Below are 5,227 nucleotides of genomic sequence, written 5' to 3'. Positions count from 1 at the left end.
ACTGCTTTCTTCTATCTCTTACTGCCAACTACCAGCAAACAGGCAAAACTTCTTTCTCTAGGAATAACTTTTCCACTATATTATTTTTTATTATCAAAAGACTTTGCATGAAAACAGGAAGATAAAGTTCCCTGCTTAACTGAGCAAAACCATTGTCCAAATCTCTGTAAAATATTCGTACACCTCTGACCCTTGTAGGATAAAAGAAATGATAGCATGCTTTTGGTCTTCCTGCTCGGGGAAGGAAAGCTGCTGTAGGAAAAGAATTGATTTTTTCCACTTCTGTGGTTTGAAAACAAGTTATAACTCCAGCTTTTCAAAGTGCAAGGAATACACAATTATTAAGAGGATATCTGTGGGACAAAAACGTATGGATTTAACAGAAAACAACTCACCAGAAAAATGAAGCATATTTTTAAAAGAATGCTACATTTGACTGCTTCTCCTCTTGGCTTCTGGAATTTAACCTCCATCTGACCCACCTCCATTCTAATCACTTCGGCTCCCTTAGCACTTCCTTAAAGTTATCTTCTCTTTTCTCTAAAATGAATTGCAGAGCCATTTTTTTAAAGTTTACTTTATTTATCTCTTTATACACAACCTTGTTCCAGAAAGGGTTTAAGGTGGCTTAAAAGAATCCACAAAACACACCAAGAAATCAGTAACAGAAGAATCAGGAATGGAGCTTACACAAAAATGCTTATACAATTCTACTCGTTTACTCTGGGTGGACCACATATTTCGCTCTAAACTCTGTATCAGGCAGTTAGAAAAGGAAACTTAATTAGTTACATCATTTATGGTGTCCATAAAACAAAAGCAACCCAATTACCCAAGTGAAGCACTGTTATTCCTAAGACCAGAAAGAAATTTCTCAAGAGGATTCACAAAGAGGTCAGTGTATGGTGTAATAATCAGTGTTCTCAGTTGTAACCTAATGGGAGACACAAAGATGGATTTCACAGGGCTCTTTCTTATTATATTTAACATAGGCAGATGACATCACACCAACTTGAAAGTCAGGAAAAGCAATTTTGTCATTAATGTCGGGATGGGGGGGGACACAACATCACATGGTCAAGGTACTCGGCTCTCTGCTCTGCTAGGCAAAACCAAAGTTAAATTTTAGAACAATAGAGTTTAATCCAGTACCCAGGATGGTTTCAGAGAAATTATGAAATCCCTAAAATTGAACGCAACATTTTATGAATACGTGAGTTTTTGTGACAGACAAAACATAGTTTGCCAGATTCTCAACATACACAGGTGATTCACAAAAGTCAGGAACAGCTTCTTTAGAAAATCTAGAGAATTAAACAGACTACAAATGCTTCATGCTATTCTGCATACTTTTTTTTCCCCCTCGCAACCTTTGCAAAAGAACCTTTATCCCCTCTGCGAAAAGAACCTTATTTGTTTCCATTTGGTCCCAGGCCTTGGGCGAGGGTTTCAAGGTGGTTAGAAAGTTGCCTCCTGGCTGGAGAAAGAGGCTCAGGCAGAACTCCCGATGTCGGGGGAATGCAGAGGAGTCACTCAAAGGCTGCTGGGCTCTGGAAGCTGCTAGTTGTGCTTGTGGGTGAGCCGGCGGAAGAGATACTCGCCCAGCCCGGCCTCCGGGCCGGCCAGCCTACGGAGGTTGGTCAGGTGGTCGCCCATCTTCTTGATGACTTTCATCTCCTCCTCCAGGAAGTGGCTCTTCAGAAACTCACAGAGATGGAGGTCTGCGTTGGCAGAACCCAGAGCATGCAGATCTAAAATGCCCTCGTTCACCTTCTTCTCCAGGACGATGGCGGCTTCCATGGCATCCACGCTGCCACTCCACTCATCTTGGGACGACTTCTCCCCATCCTGGACGAGGGCGAGGCTGCTCCACTGGTTTTGAAACTTCAAGAGACGCTGTGCGCCCTCACGCTTCTCTTCAGCCAACTTGCGGAAGAAGTGGCCCACGCCCTCCACAGCCACATCATCGCCTTCGAAATAAAAGCCCAGAGAGAGGTAGGTCTGCGAGGCCCGCAGATGCAGGTTAACCAGGCTGTTGACGGCGGCCTCCACGTTGGCACAATAAGTCTGGCGGATTCTGGTGCCCATGGCTGGTCAGCAATGAGGAGCTCACCACAAAATAAGGTGCCTGAGCTGGTCCCGGAAGCAGGAGGAAGGCAAGTAGATGGTGCCGGAAGTTGCCACGGAAGGGGTGGGGTTAGAGGGTGGTGAGTGACTGGTAAGGGAGGGAGCATCCGGTCTGTACCTTTCCAACACTGTTGAAGCAAGAAACAGATCTGGGAGTCTGCAGGGTGCGCTCCCTCTCAGTCTAGCTTTTGATAAGAGTCTAATTCTTCTCTCTTTCCTAAGTATTGGAAAGGAGTCTTTATCTGTCATTTTGCCCCACTTCTCAGCATAATGCCAAACTGAGGTAAGAACGTCCAAGGTAAGAATGTCAAAAGTGTTGAGAGTGAAACTCTTCCAACCTTCATTTCTGTTTAAAACTCCCTTGTTTCTTATTTTGGAGCCTGTATAAATATGTTTTTCCCTGCTCCTAATCCCTCTTTGAGACGGTGACTATTCCAATTTGCCCAGAGCAGTCCTGTTGTCTTGGTGTAATTATTAATAGTGCCCCCTAAATTTAATCAATTAAAAAATAGCACCCCCTTTCATGCTCAAAAGGGTCTTTGTTTGGAATATACATTACATGGTCACCTTGCTCACTGAGAAGGACAAAATCCACGCTGTGGAATGTGAAATGGGTGGAGTTTGCAAGACACTGAACTTGGGCATAATTCGTTTCCATTAATCGTACCAGTTAGAATCCCACCATAAATTTTCGACTATTCAGCCTTCATTTTTTCATTTGTTGATGCATTTATTCCTTCTAATAAAAGTTCTATTGAATACTGTTTACATGCCAAGTGCTTTGTTAGGTACTAGTGGCTTCTTGTGATTACCCAGATATTCCACTGTTAACTGAAACATGTCATGTGAGTAAGCACTAAACATTAAAACGTAGATTTATAAATCCTGCCAAAATAAAAAATAACCCATACAGGATGAGTTAACCATTCTCAGTCGGAAGATGAGGGCAGAACTAGATGTTCTCGTAGGGTCTCTTCCAGCTTTGTGATTCCATGCTTAGCATTTTATTTTTCTAAATACCACTTGCCTGGGGCTACTTCACAATTAGAACGCTTTCATGTGTTTTCTATCAAACAGGAAGGCATAGTCTATTCAGGGTAAACAATATTTGAAACCCCAGAGAGGAGAGTTTTGCTCTAAACTTTGGACCTAATTGTAAATGAAAATAAAAATCCATTCTTTTGCAGCTACTTTCAAATTTTATTTTCTATGTTGCTGAAAATTGACATCTTAAAAATTTCAAAGAGATCTGCAGTTTCCCTTCACTGCATTAGCTAAAATATGAATACATATCCTGTATCTAAATACAGGATATATTGTTAATTTTTTTTCGTGGAAGATTGTCGTCCAAAAGTGTTCTCATATTGCATCTGAGCTTTGCAAAAACTATTAGAATTCAGGAATAGCACACTTTTCAATCCCGGAGGGAATTAATTGGGTAAAACAGGAGTAGTTCTGCAGCCATTCTGGCCTTGAATCTAGGGCAAAAGAGAGGCTGGGGGTGGGGAGGAGGGGCAGAAACAAAAATTCAAACCCAAGAACAATCCTAGCACATACCCAAATAGAGAAATTACACTAGATGCGATACCCTCCAATGACTGCAAAGAAAATGATCATTTTTTTACCTTGTGCCTAAACCATTAATCATCATATTGACCTTGTAATAAGAAAATCCTAAGCTTAGAGAAAACTTCACCATATAACATACTATCTGTATTGCAGCATGCCAGGCCCATTTAATATATTTCAATTTCCTATACGTTTACTTAGTCTTCTTGGAAAAGAAAAAGGTCTATATAAACCTCAGATGAGATAGTTTTCTGCCTTTTTGACAAATATTTCCCTCATCACTTTGGAGAGAAGAGAGCCAGTGTTCTAACTATACTCTGGTGAGTGGTTAAGTACATAGTTGTCGGAATCAGACCGATGTGGGCTCAAATCCCAGCTTTGCCACTTACTATGAGTGTGACTTTAGGCGGGTAGCCTAAATAACCTCATGAGCCTCAGCTTTCGTGCCTGTGAAATGGGAATGTTAATATCTAACAAGTATACCACAAGGATTAAATAATATAATACATGAGAAAACACTGCCAAACAAGTAGAAAGCACTCAAAAAATAGTGCTGTATCATCAATCAGTTTGGCAATAAAATTGTGGAGACCCTCTCAAACCCTAGTAAGTATCAGAGACTTAGCCCAATGTTTTCCTTTTTTCTTTTTTCTTTTGTGAGGAAGATTGGCCCCGAGCTAACATCTGTTGCCAATCTTCTTCTTTTTGCTTGAGGAAGATTGTTGCTGAGCTAACATCTGTGCCAAACTTCCTCTACTTTATGTGGGACGCCGCATTGAACCATACACTTAAAAATCTGTGCGTGTTGTTGCATGTAAATTACACCTCAATAAAGTTGGTTAAAATTAATATGCTTCAGGGGCTTGATGAGTGGTGCTAGGTCCGCTCCTGGGATCCGAGCCTGTGAACCCTGGGCTGCCAATGTGTGAACTTAACCACTATGCCACTGAGTCGGCCCCCCCCAATATGTTTTTAATCCAAGTGTCCTCACTGCAGACCTGTTTTGCTGAATCACGTATCCTCTGTGACAATGTCCTTTCAAGTAGGAAAGCACAGAGGCACAGCTTTGGGTATCTAAGATCTAATTCGTTTAAAACATGAGCAAAGCCAGCTTCTCCTACTTCCCTTGGCTAAGTGAGATTCAGCAACACCTCCTGAGGTCCGTTGTGGCCCTGTGGGCTATGGAGGCAGAAGGAGCAGTCCATAGGTGGCAGGGGTCTATTTGTTTTCTCAGTTCTCCAGCCCAAGATCATCATCCACTAGAGCAAGAAACTACTAATGAATGTCTATCTTATAGGAGAGGGTAACATTACAGAACAACCCATGTAAATGGTAGAATTCACCTCCTCTCCCACTCAAATGTAGACTTTGAAATGCTTATATCTTGGATCCGATTCCCCACAAGGAGACCCTGAGATAAGGATTCCTGTGCAAGTGATTTATTGGGAAAGCGCTCCCAGGAAAGACCAAAAGAGAGTGGGGAAAGCAGCACAGAGAAAGAGGAAACCAAGAAACAAAGTTGCGATTTCAG

At 41.9% G+C, this 5,227-nt stretch overlaps 1 pseudogene; it reads right to left on the bottom strand.

The window, feature by feature from the left end:
- Window positions 1-680: 680 nt before the first annotated feature.
- On the bottom strand, window positions 681-2,135 carry LOC106838791 (ferritin light chain pseudogene; annotated as a pseudogene).
- Between the last annotated feature and the right edge of the window lie 3,092 nt (window positions 2,136-5,227).

Source organism: Equus asinus, chromosome X (assembly GCF_041296235.1).
Source record: "Equus asinus isolate D_3611 breed Donkey chromosome X, EquAss-T2T_v2, whole genome shotgun sequence".
NCBI classification, from domain to species: domain Eukaryota; kingdom Metazoa; phylum Chordata; class Mammalia; order Perissodactyla; family Equidae; genus Equus; species Equus asinus.
This window is presented reverse-complemented; position numbering and strand designations above follow the sequence as displayed.